The following is a 13,843-nucleotide window of genomic DNA, read 5'->3' as shown; positions in this document are numbered from 1 at the left end:
CTTTGCCAACTGTGAAACTAAAATGAATGACAAGACAAAGCTTTGCTGCAGTGAGAAAGGGGAAATACAGAAATAGGATCAGGAAGTGTAAATCTGATGTGGAAGCTCAAGGAGCTAGGAAGAAAAACATTGGATGCTTTGAGCTTATTAAGACTCATTGAGTTGTTAACAAATGGTGTGGTTAAAATGAAAACCAAGAACTGAGAATGTCATGAAAAGGTTGAACCGTTGCAAATTTAAAAGTTGTCACAAAGGAATGATAAGAGTCCCAGGAACAACTGAAGAAATAAAATTACAGAATGTCAGCTTGAAGGGTAGCAGAGAGGATTTAGGTTCTGCTAAGGGAAGTCAGTTCAGTGCAGAGAATCAATTTTCACGTAAGGAAGATAAGTTTGCTGATGAAAAATTAGACTTCAAATATCATAAGTGTCTGTTAAATGTCATGAAAAATAACAAGATGAATAGGATAAGGAATTGCTGCTGAATCGGAACAATTGATTGAGTCCAGAATTAACAAATGCTGGAACTTCATTGTGAAAAGAGCAATGAAATTCTTGAAATTCAATGAGGAACAAAATGAATGTAATGTGCAGTCCGGAAGAGCAAATCCAGACTTTAAAAGCAAGTAAAGAAAATTCTAAGAAACAGTTTGAGAATCTAGTGAGTGAATTGGAAAAGTCTAAGGAGCAGTCAGTGACCATGAAAGAAAGGTTCAGAAAGGAAATCAATGCTCAGGTGAAGTTGTTAAGTTTGTATAAGAGTTCCACAGATAACTCTGAAACAAAGGCAACTGAATTCACTAGAGCAGTTGCTGAGCTGATTGGAAAAGTTAATCAGCTTGAAAAAAAAAGAGAGTAAACAAATACTTGGCTAAAATTGTGAATTAAGTGGAAATGGTCAACTTCTAGGAAGAACATGGCAGGCCCAGTGGAAAAAGAAGACCCACACCCATTTCAATGATTGAACGGAGGGAAAATTCCCTCTGGAAAGTACAGAATTAATCCATGGTATCTGATAAAAGAAGATAGGGTGGTTGACAAAGAAAAAGGTTACACTAAAGAGTGTAAGAAGCAAACCAGATGTTGAAACATGAGTGTTTGGAACGCAAAGTACAACAATTTTAACTCCAAGTCAACAAAGTTAGCCCAAAACAACTGAGTTCAACTCACCTGATCAGGGAGTAATGGGATCTGGAAGAGCCGTAAAGCCTCCTGATCATCAGGATTTGTAAAGTTAGAGATTTGGAGGGGGGAGAACGGGTAACATGGAAATACCATATTGTAGATATACTTGGGTAAGGACATGAGGGGAGTTGTAGGATGAGAGGGTTCAGGTTCCGTAAGGGTTAGCATGGCACTGGGGAAATAGTACCGCCCACATTGTGATGTAGAAAGTCACTTGATGGTGGACTTTTTTTAAGTTCAATTGTGGGTCATGGACATCATTGGCTGGCCGGCATTTATTATCCATCCCTAGTTGCCCTTTAGAAGGTGATGGTGAGCTCCCTTTTTGAATTGTTGTAGTCCATGTTTTGTGGATTGACCCACAATGCCATTCGGGAGGGAATTCCAGGAATTTGAACCTGCAACTGTGAAGGAACGGCAATATATTTCCAAGTCAGGATGGTGAATGGCTTGGAGGGGAACTTGCAGATGATGATGTTCCCATGTACCTCATGCCCTTGTCTTTCTAGATGGAAGTGGTCATGGGTTTGGAAGGTGCATTCTCAGGATCTTTGGTGAATTGCTGCAGAGCATCTTGTAGCTAGTACATACTGCTGCTACTGAGCACGGTGCGGAGGGGGTAGATATTTGTGGATGTGGTGCCAATCAATCAGGTTGCTTTGTCCTGGATAGTGTCAACCTTCTTGAGTATTGTTGGAGCTGCACCCATCCAGACAAGTCGGGGGTATTCCATCACACTCCTGATTTGTGTCTTGTAAATGGTGGATGGGCTTTGGGTAGTCAAGACGTGAGTTACTTGCAGCAGTATTCCTAGCCTCTGTGGTCACTGTGTTTATGTGGTGAGTCCAGTTGAGTTTCTGCTCAATGGTAACCCCAAGGATGTTGACATTGGGGTTTCAGTGATAGTAACACCATTGAATGTCGAGGGGTAGTGGTTAGATTGTCTTTCATTGGTGATGGTCATTGCCTGGCATTTGTGTGGCACGAATGTTACTTGCCACTTATTAGCCCAAACCTGGATATTGTCCAGATCTGTGTGTAGAGAGAATCCGAAAGAAGTCAGCATGAAAATAATACCTGGTTAGGGCTATACTTTGGAGGTATGTACATATTTATATGCCAACAATCAATAGTTTACATTCAAACGTAGACACAACCAGATCTCTTCGTGAGACACCTAACAACTTTGCAACAAATTTGACAGTAATTTTTGGGACAATGTCAAGCCTGTCATAAGCAGGCATTGGCTAGACACATAAAATTCTATTTATTTCCTAACTTTATGCAATTGCTCTGCCAATAGCCATTGGTAATAGATCTAAATTTGCATACTGTTGTCATGTTTCACTGTTCATCCTAGAGTGATATATTACCAGATCAGTAGCTTAGAACTTACAGAATCTCATCTGAAGTTCCTGTAGGTCTTTTCATTTCTCACAGGGCTGACATATAAGAGACAGTTTGACAGATTCTTTTACACGCTCCATATCTCAACTGCTCTGGGGGTTTATTGGTCAAATCGAGAGAGTGTTTTACCTTCGCTCTCCATCATTTGCAGCTTACACAAATCAGCAATCTACCTTTGAAAGGAAAACCCAGGTTCCAGGCTTTTATATTTAATACTTAAATATTCCTCCAACATTTAATTCCTACCACTAACTTACTTTTTTTGTTATTTTTCTTCAGTGGCAGGGTTAATTTTTTTTAAACTGTTGCAAGCACCGATTAACCACCAATGTGGAAAAAAATGTCAAAAGCCTTTTGATATCAACTGACGACAACAGTTAGCAAATGGCGCAATATTTGTTTTTTTAATAAATTTGTGTAAAAATGAGGCTGGTAATTTAGAAAGATTTTTTGTTAGTGATGATGGTGATGGTCATCTATCACCAGCTGGGGACAAAATTGAAATATACCACGGAGAGCTAATGGCTTTCTATGCTTTAAAATCACCAGAATGCACTGGAATATCTTTACCTGGTTATCAAAATGGTGTTGCTGTTGTCAAGTGGAGCGCACTGATGTTAAAGATTGTTTAAGAGCAGAGATAAAAGTAACAAATTCAAAACATGTTTCAAAACTGAGTATCTAAAATGTCTTTTAAAAAGCAATTAGACAGTTACATGGGTAAGATGGGTACAGAGGGGTATGAGCCAAATGCAGGCAATTGGGATTAGCTTAGTGGTAAAAATTTGGCAGCATGGATAGGTTGGGCCAAAGAGCCTGTTTCCATGCCCTTTGACTCTGTCTGAGGGTTCTTTCTTATCCATATCAATTCATTCCTGGTTCCTCCATGCTGAGTTACTATCCAAACAGTAGCTGTGTAGGTGCACTTTCTTGTTGGGACTACAACCTGGGGATGAGAGGTGACTATAGAGGGCAATACTGAGGTCCTGCTTTGGGAGAGGCCAGGATGCAAGAGCAGTGAGGGGGTGCCACTGATGGGGAGTTACCCTGGCCCATGATGTATGAAGGTGCTCTCACTTGGGGAGGGGGGGGAGCAAATAGTGCGAAACCTACAACACTCACTCTGTCAATGATGAGAGGCAAGAGGGGATTACTGGACAGTAAATTTGACTCCATCACTCTGTGAACTCGGACTGTCAAGTCCAGCAGTGAAAGAGCGTTTATTGCTGTCATGCAAGGCTGCTTAACTGTGTAGCATTGAAGACCCCAAAGAACGAAACTGCCCTCTAGGGAATTGCTTCAAAAGCTACTTACATATCCCTCAGGACTCAGCTGTGTCTCATGAAGATGAATATCATTGCCAGAGCGACTAACTGACAAATCTTGGAGGAGTCCATCATGCCAGTTTAATATCCAGAGCTGGATCTAATTGCACAGTTTGGGGACAAAGGTTAACCCTGTGGGACACCAAGCCCCAAGAATGTAGATGCATCTTTCAATTCGAGCCTAAGAGGTGCACAGCTCATACTGTGGAGAACCCCCTGACAAAGTAGGATGGTGAAAGCTGGTACCACTCCCCCTGTTCAATATCAGATCTGGCACCATTTTTGAGTGCCCTGGCAGGATGCAGACCTCGTCATCATGCAATCTCTCTGACATACTTTAGTGCTGTGCAGGGTTGAGATTTATGTTCGTTAGTGGGCGACGGTTGGGTGGAATGTCTGGGTCAGATGCCATGAGGCAATGGGGATTCAACACTATTCATTCTGCTGGAGGAAGCTGCTGCCCATGGCCAGGACCAGCAGCTGCTCTGGGAGCAGAGACACGCATAGAGGAACAACATCAGTGATAGTGGTGGCCAAGAGTCTTCCGGTTTTGGTGTTCCTCCTTTCAGTTGTACGAGCTGCAGTGCCAGAGAAGGCTGCATCTATCTCGGGTGACATGGGCCATCTTTGCCACATACTGCATGAGCTGGCACCCCATGGAACTGGAGGACGCCCAATGCCTGCGGCCCTTAAACTTATAGCTGCTCTGAGCCTTTATGCTAGCGGTTTGTTCCAGGGCAGCACAGGGGACATCTGTGGCATTTCCCAGTCTGCCACTCACAAATGTATTAAGGAGGTTAAAGATGTCCTTAATGCCAGGGCTGAGATGTTTATCTGCTTTGACTGGGACCGGGCAAGCCAGGACGCCAGGGCCATGAGCTTTGCCCACCTAGAAGGGATGCCCCAGATACAAGATCTGACAGACTGCACCCACGTGGCTCTTAAGCCGCCATGGTGGCACACAGCATCATTCAGGAACTGCAAGAGATTCCACTCCCTCAACATCCAACTCACCTGCGACCACACAACACACTCCTTGTAGGTTTGTGCCCATTTCCCAGGGAGCACCCATGACACTTACATCTTGGGCAGATTGCAAATCCCAGCTGTCTTTGAGACAGAGTGACAGCTGGAGGGATGGCATGGTGGGGACAAGGGGTTCCCACTCAGGAGGTGGCTAATGACGCCTGTACGGAGACCACAAGCACCAGCAGGGACACGATACAGTGAGACTCAGGGTTGAATGCGTGTGTTGGTGGAGCAGATGATTGGTCTATTTTGTCAATGAGGTTCAAGCTGTGGTCAGAAATTACATTAGAGCTGCCGATGCAATTCACTCCATTTTTCTTATTGAACCAACACTGCCAAATTCTGGTAAGATCACCTAATGATAAATTATAAGAAAATTCTGCCCAATTTCTTTCTCACCTCTCTACTGTAACCTTTTATAATTTTAAACAGCTCTGGTAAGTTGCCCCTGTAAGGATGCAAAAGTCCATCAAAGGTGTAAAACATCTCCCAGGCTAAAGAAATACACTGTCTCCAACTCAGTTATCAGCATAATATTTCTGTTCCTCCATTCACTTTTATTGTGACCCAAGATCAAATTCTAATTTGTACATTTTGGATATATTCTGTGCCACAACAATTGGGCGCCACTGGGGAGAAAGAAAGTGCACTCACACGATCTATCCCAATGTTAGCAGAGATTGAAAGATCTGGGAAATCTGGCTACCAATATTGAGAGTTTTCCAATGGTTTGATGTATATCCCAACAATTCTTTAAATTAGAAGAAGTTAGCCTCTATTCCTCTCAATCAGAAGGTCAAATGCAAATTATCAAAGAACAGCACCAGATTAAAAGAGAAGACTTCTCACTGACATTTTAGATCAATATAGAAATTTACAGTTCAGCTGTCGTCGTTCTCATTTCCTTAGTATCAGATTAGTATTTAGTATTTACTAGTACTTAGTATTAGTATTATAACATAAGTACTGTTGACTGTTGGGGTGCTGCTCGAGTTATGATCTTGTACATCAGAAACAACTCAACCACACTACTCTAATACCATAATGGTAGATTACTGAGACATTTGAGTATCTTTTCCACACACAAGGAAGGGGATTACTGTTGACTTTAGCTTTAGGACCTCAAGCTCCTGACTGCCATTTATCTTTTATATATGTATATGAAGAAATGACCTTCTTGACAAAAGTTCAAAGACATGGCTATTTTAGAACTTAATCATGGAATATCTCTCTATGGCACAAGGACCAAGGCTCGACTAATTTCAAATAGCACCGGTCAACTTTTGAAAAATTTGATAAATGTTTCAGCAAATTGAGAGAAGCAATTTTATTCCTTTTTATTGGATTTAGGCCTGTTCTCTCAGGGCTGAAGGATCAGTAACAATGATTTTACTGAAACATTTACAAGTTGACTCTAACACTATTGAACAATTTTACAATGTTAGAAGAAAACAGTCGCAACATTGAGTGCCAAGGGATTTATTTTTCAATATTCACTGGAAGAGGCAACTTTATTCAAAGGATGATACCAACAATGTGACAAATTTTGAGCTCAACCATTGGTATGGAGCTCAAAATCCATTCTAATCAACATATTGTTGACATATGGCTCCAGAAATTTGAACATTTGCACTGTTATTTAGATTGTAGAAGGAACTTGCAGACTTCTTTCTCTTAAATGTAATGGAGATGTTAGGCAGTAGTGAAGAATAGTGTCAACTTTTAATTGATCGGAGAACTTTGGAAGCTGATTTATAAATGCATTGTGGATATTATCCAAAAGTAAGTAAATGTTGTGGCCAATATAAAGTATGAAAAGTTATCATTCTATGTTGTCCAACATCCTCATAAAAATCAAACTAAAGTGCAAGATAAAAGTGTTGTAGGCATAGGTACAAATACAAAGCTTATCGTTTCTCACAAATATGTCAGAATATGAGTTACTTCTGGAGGCAAATAAATGTTCCCTTAGAGCTTCCAGTTTTGAGGGGAAGCATTGGTCAATATGATTGAGTTGTCCACAAAATAGACAGACATGTGACAGATGGGATAATCTTATCCAATATTAAAGCCAGCAAGCCAGAAGTGGAAGGCTGGACAGCTGTGACATCCTTTCCCCAACCTTAATAAAATGAGGTGAATCTGTAGTTGAGCAAAACATGGAGATAGTTATTCATTATTGAGAATGATCAGCATTGAGATGATTTCCATTTCATGGAATTTAATAAATTTTAACTCTAATGTGTGAGTCAATGGCAGCATGAGTTAGGCTGCACATGAAATGAGGTCCTGAATCTTACGTAAGTCTTGCCAGTCAAGTGCCCACCTGTTCTGAATGAAGAGTCGACAGTAAGAGGTGGACAAATGCATTGCCTGGAATCAACCACCAAAATCAGTTAACTGACAGAAACAACTACTGGCACCGGGACTGGGACTGGGACTGGAACTGGAACTGGAATTGGACCTGGAACTGGACCTGGAATTGGAATTGGAACAGGAACTGAAACCAGGACCAAGGCTGGGACTGGTACCCGGCCTGGGACCTGGATGTAGGGTCTTGTAATTGGACTTGAGTCCAATGAACAACAAGTGAAACCTAAATATGCAATGCAGCAGAACATAAACTGTTCTGGTTGCCCAAACCTCCGCAAGGAAAGTTAACAAAATCATTTGTCTCAACATGGTTGTGCGGGTTAGGTTGATTGGCCATGATAAATTGCCCCTTAGTGACAGGGGGATTAACAAAGTAAATACGCAGGGATATGGGGATTGGGTCTGGGTGGGATTATTGTTGGTACAAGCTTTATGGGCCCAATGGCCTCCTTCTGCATGGTTGGGATTCTATGATATTATTTAGAGCCTCTTCTAGTCCCAGTCTATTTTCCCTAGTGTGTAACCCGCTGTGACTTCCAGCTGGCAGAGTTAGAATTGCAGTCACGTACCTGCTGATACTGGGGAGGTATCCATGCCACCTGCTCAATCAAGCAGGTTAAAGTTTTCAGCTTTAAGTCAGGCAAGTCAACCGATTTGATTTTAACAGCCCACTTGCCCAGCTCCCACCAATTTCTAGGGGACAGGCAGGGCTAAAATTGCCCTCAAGCGTTCTGCACCATAAACAGTTGTGTGCCTAATTAATGTATGCATTCAGAAGATGCAAATATATCTATCAGCAACGATGGTGAATGCACAGGGAAATAGACACCTGTCAATATCTGCACTTAGGGGAAAATGTATTCCATGCACAAGCAAACAACATTTTCCTGTAGCAGCCCAGGAAATAATAAATTCACCTAAAAATGTCTCTACATCATCCACAGTTGAAGATTTTATTTCCAACGCCTTGGTGTTAATGAAGCTGCTAATCGAGATGCATGACACTGTGGGAGCACTAACGCATTTTATTGATAGCTCGGCACAGGATTGAAATATGACTGTGTGGAATTTTAATTTTCATGTTCTTTCCATTCAGTTTTACAGCTGAGTTACCACGACGAACCGGAGATGAATATCCACATAAAGCATTAGCAGTTAAAGTATCCTTATCCTGGATATATAATGTTAAAGAAATAATTGGTTCCTGAGCAGCATGCCTGATACTCACATCACAACAGCCTTTTTCTCTGCGCAGTGAACACCGGCTTAAGTATTAGTCACCGTGTCCCCACCAACATCAGCAAGAGAGGGCATGAAGTGAGGGGACTTGGACTTCATGCTGTTGCTTCTCTTCCCCCACCTAATGATGCACAAAGCAAACTTTTGTCTGTTTCCAGTTTTTCCTGGAACAGATCGCTCGCTAGCCCATCACCAGAGGCTTTTGACTTGAGGGGCACCACACAGCATCAAGCATAGCTGACCAGGAGTCTCTCTCTTACCTCCTGCCACTGGTGTGTCTTGGAAGGCTTTTGCAGGTCGATCCTCAACTTGTTAGCCACATTATGAATGAACCTTCCTTGGCAACTGAGTCTTGGGTGGGCCTCTGGCTCAGAGGCTGGGGTGCTAATCACTGCGACACAAGACCTCCCAGGGGACATTGGGCTTGATTATGAGCTGCAAAACTCAACATGGTGTCCATACATTTTTACATTTTGGATATTATGTGTCCGAGTGTCAGGAGAGGTAGATATTTCATTAACACAGAATCCCTTCAGCACAGAAGGAAGCCATTCTGCCCATCAAATCTGTACTGACCACAGTCCCACCCATGCCAGACTCCCAGAACCCCACACATTTACCCTGCTAATCCCCCTCCAACGAGGGTCACTTTTAGCATGGCCAATCCATCTAACCCACACATCTTTGGATTGTGGGAGGAAACCGGAGCACCCACAGAAAACTACGCAGACACAGGGAGAAGGTGCAAACTCCACACAGACAGTGACCCAAGCTGGGAATTGAACCCAGGTTCCTGGTGCTGTGAGGCAGCAGTGCTAACCACTGTGCCGCCGTACCGCCCTATTTAAATCAGATTGCCACAATGCAGTTGGGAGGCTGATTTATCATTCACTGGGATCAGGAAAGCCAGCAGTGAAACGAAGGCAGGAAATACTGCCTCCAAAAGGTGAGTGTCTTTTTCAATACTCCTAATGGGTCAAGAGGAGCGGGGGGCTAACACTGAAGGAAGACTTCAGCCTTCCAACTTACTTACTGCACCCCCTGTCTCCATGCTGCCTCAATTGCTGACCACAATGAGAATGTCAGGAATATCACCCGGGGTTTGTAGCTATGGTGTCCGGCTATTGGCTTCCTCTCCTGGCAGCCAGTCAGGGTGCAACTGCCAGATGGAAAATGGAGCAAAAATAATTAAGTCTGATGGGGCAGCGCGGTGGTACAATGGTTAGTACTGTTGCCCCACAGTACCGGGGACCCGGGTTTAATTCCGACCTTGGGTGACTGTCCATGTGGAGTTTGCACATTCTCCCTGTGTCTGCATGGGTTTCTTCCACAGCTCATGGGTGTGCAGGTTCGGTGAATTGGCCATGCCAAATTGTCCTTTAGTGTCGGGGAATGAGCAGGGTAAACACATGGTTTTACGGGGAAAGGGCCTGGTGGGATTGCTGTTGTTGCAGGCTCGATGGGCTGAGTGGCCTCCTTTTGCACTGTAGAGATTCTATGATTCTATGAATTCATAGCTTCACTGTCTCTCTGGGTCATTTTAGCCTCCCCTACATCCCCATGTCCCAAACCACATCTGCCCGTACGCCCTTCATTAATATGCAAACATTGCTGAAAAAATGCTGATAATGACCACAGTCAAATCTTAATCATTGATAAAAATTGCAAATGGTTAAGTACTAAAATGAATACTTTACATAAGATGTCTTCAATATTTGCAGGGGTGCATATTGTTGGACATTTTGCAATCAGCAGGGAACCAACATTGCTGTTAGCTGACAAAAATCTAATGATCGATGTGGCATCAATTTCCCCTTCCCCAATGTCACTGTGAATCTCGTGCCAAACCAATGAGATTTCTAGGTGTCGTATTACCGAAATGTCATGAGGCATAGTAAGGAGCCAATCACACTGAAGTAATTTCACAGACAAAAAAAACAGCTTCGCTGAAATTTCACTTCTAATTATTTTGTTTACACAGAGTGAACTAAGTTCTTGGAACTTGCATATGGGATTCATTTAAATGTAGGAATATCACAAACAACAATATATAAAATGGCCCCTTTAAGTTATATTCATGGATGGACAATGATATACAACATGTTGTTCAATGGCATTTCATTGTTCTTTCATTTGTAACATTTGATTATATTGAACTGAACTTGTTTTCTACACAATGACCTGGATTTTGCAGTTATAATGATGGTAAATGATCAATGCCTGTTGTATGTGTGAAATTATAAGCATTTGATGTTTAATGTTGCATGAGGATTCTGAGGCCCAGGTTTTTGCTTCAGCATTGGATGATTCTGGACTCTGTGAAACCAACTTTTAAAAATGTTACATATCTCACAGGTTAGATATTTGCTCTGGATGGGAATGTGGGAGTGGGGGCAGGAGGATGGGTTGGATTAGAAGTTTTCAGCAAACTTTACTGCCCTGTCAATGTCAACCTATGCAACCAATTCCTTGACAGTTTTACAATTTATTTTTAGTTTCTTAACAGTTAGAAGTTTTTGACAACTTGACAGTTCTTTGACAGCTTGACAGTTCCAATGAGTTTATGCATGTATTATGTACAATTATGTTTATGTTTAACTACTCCAGAGGGGGCCTTACCTTTCCTAAAGGTATCCTAGGACCATATCCAATTCAGTACCTTACCTCTCCAAAGGGGTGACCCAGTTTCGGAATGAATCCATCAAGTTGGGAATTCCCCTCACCTGGTCTTACCTGTCTGCTCTAGGTTTCCCACTCCTTCACTTCTATGGAGGCAACTGGTGATTTAAATGGCCAGCAGCTTTTATAAACCACTCAAGTATGAACCCCGACCTGAATCCAGTCTTGCTTCCAGGAAAATGAAACATGCCATGTTTGTGGGGCAGGTCTTAGGATTTCACCATGATGGAGAACTTCAATACGGAGAAAATCTGGGCCTGGGTCTAGACATATAGATCTTGAAGTTGTTACTCCAAGACAGGAAAGATAGGCCAAATGGCCTCCCCCTATTACAGAAAACATCCGTTTCTCGGATTCATTTCATTACAAAATCCCTATTGAGGTACTCCATACTTTGATGTTTTTCTACTGACCATAATCTAAGCCACAACGGGGGAACATACTGTTATTTATTCAATTAAACTGAGTTTCTAGAAAGCTGGTGTAATTTAATTCCTAAGTTGTGTGTACCTTCCAGATATGAAAGGGCACTGTGGGAAGAGCTGATTAAATTTACAGTAAAGGAATGTATTTTCCATGACAGTCATTGAGTTTCTATACTTTTGTCTATTAAATTATTTGAAATGAGAAGTATTACTCTGCAGAAACTGAATCATAGTTAATATGAAAATAATTATATTTGATAAAATTTATTTGAACATTTGAATCAACTATTCGGATGTATGGTCAGTTTTCCTTGGAAGCTAAAGGAGGAATGAGAATATATTGCAAGCATAAATAGAAAATAACCACAGGAACTTGGTAAATCTAATTAGAATGACCACTTTAAGATGCCATTTTATATTCTGTATGCTGGAATTCTACTGCCCCGCTCGCCATGGCATGGGGGCGGACAAGGGGCGGACAGTGGGAATGTCCGTTGACCTTGGGTGGGATTTTCCAGCTTTGGGTCAAGTGAGGCTGTAAAATCATGCCCAATGTCAACCTTTGAACGAATAACGCAAGACACCTGCCTGCTATTATGATTGTCAGGGTACCTAAATATAAGTTACCTAGCCCCATCTTCCTTTATTATGCTCCAAGTATCATGGAAATCTATACTAAACACAGAAGAGCTGCAGAAGATTGGTACCCAACCGAGATGGGTTAATGGCTAAATTAAAACACAGTGCTGCCAAACTGTCTGTCTTTTTCAAAGCAAGGTTAAAGCTGCACAACTTAATGAGGGTGTATAGATTACAGCATGCAGCTACTTCCAGATGTCCTGCAAGTACGCAGTGAAAATTAGCTCATAAAGCTAATGACTTTTTAATACTTCCAGGTCGTATCAGAGGATAGTAATCTCCCCATTCAGTACCAGTGTTTATGTCCCTGCCAGAAATAGTCAGTCAAATTGTCAGATCTTAATCCAAACTATTTATCAGGCAAACACTACTTTGAACATCTGCATCCTGAAATAGTACGCACCAAACAGATCCAGTAATGAAGAGGAACAGTGGGTTATATGAAATTCTTCTGAAATGACGAAGGGTGGAATTCTTCCATCCCACCCGCTACGATTCCCATGCAAAGATCCATTGACTTCAGGCTGGATTTTCTGACCTTGTACTGCCAGATATAACTAGAGGCCCACGCTATCAGTCTTATGAGGTAGAGGAGATATTGATGATTAAGGGTTTGAAATGGTGAACGGCCCCATGGCTCTACCACTCTATGTAATCAGGGTCATGAGCGGAGAGTGCTGTTATATAATCGAACTTTACATAGAATCGCTATTGTGCCGAAGGAGGTCATTTAGCCCAGTGAGTCTGCACCAAGCGTCATGTCCCAGGCCCAATCCTTTGCCCTGTCCCCATAATCCTGTGCATTTACTATGGCTAGTCTATCTAACCTACATATCTTTTGAACACTGAGGGGAAATTTTAGCATGGCCAATCCACCTAAATATTTTAGGTGAATTGGCCAAAATAACAAAATAAATGTTGGGAGACTGAAAAGATTTTTAAAATTGTTTCTGTCTCCTTTATCTCTCTCCCTTCATTCCATCTTTCTTTCCCAATCTTTGTTCATGTCCTCTACAACATTTAATTATCATTTATATTTCTTGCTGGTTTGGACTCTGGGGGAAACATTTGTTTCTTACTCTGATAGTGGGCAAATTCATAGAATCCCTACAGTGCAAAAAGAGGCCATTCTGCCTATCAAGTATACACCAACTCTTTCCCAGGCTTACCCCATAACCTCATGTATTACCCAGCAAATCCCCTGAACCTACATATCTTGGGACATTAAGTGGCAATTTTGCATGGCAAATCAACATAACCTGCATATCTTCGGACTGTTGGGAGGAAATCAGAGCATCTGAAGGAAGCAGACATAGGAGACCGTTCAAACTCCACATAGACAGTCACCCAATACTGAAAATTGAACTTGGGTCCCTGGTGTTGTAAGGCAGCAATGCTAACCACTGTACCACCATGCCACCCCTATCCATGTAGCATGGTTGCAAGCAGTGCTATACAGACTACATTGATTCCCTGGGGGTAGGCAATGCCACAGGCCAATACTTGTGTGGTGTTCTGCACTGATTTAGTGAGCACTATCATG

The sequence above is a fragment of the Carcharhinus amblyrhynchos genome, chromosome 21, assembly GCF_965287045.1.
Source record: "Carcharhinus amblyrhynchos chromosome 21, sCarAmb.v2.hapA, whole genome shotgun sequence".
Lineage (NCBI taxonomy): Eukaryota > Metazoa > Chordata > Chondrichthyes > Carcharhiniformes > Carcharhinidae > Carcharhinus > Carcharhinus amblyrhynchos.
Note: the sequence above shows the minus strand (reverse complement) of the source record.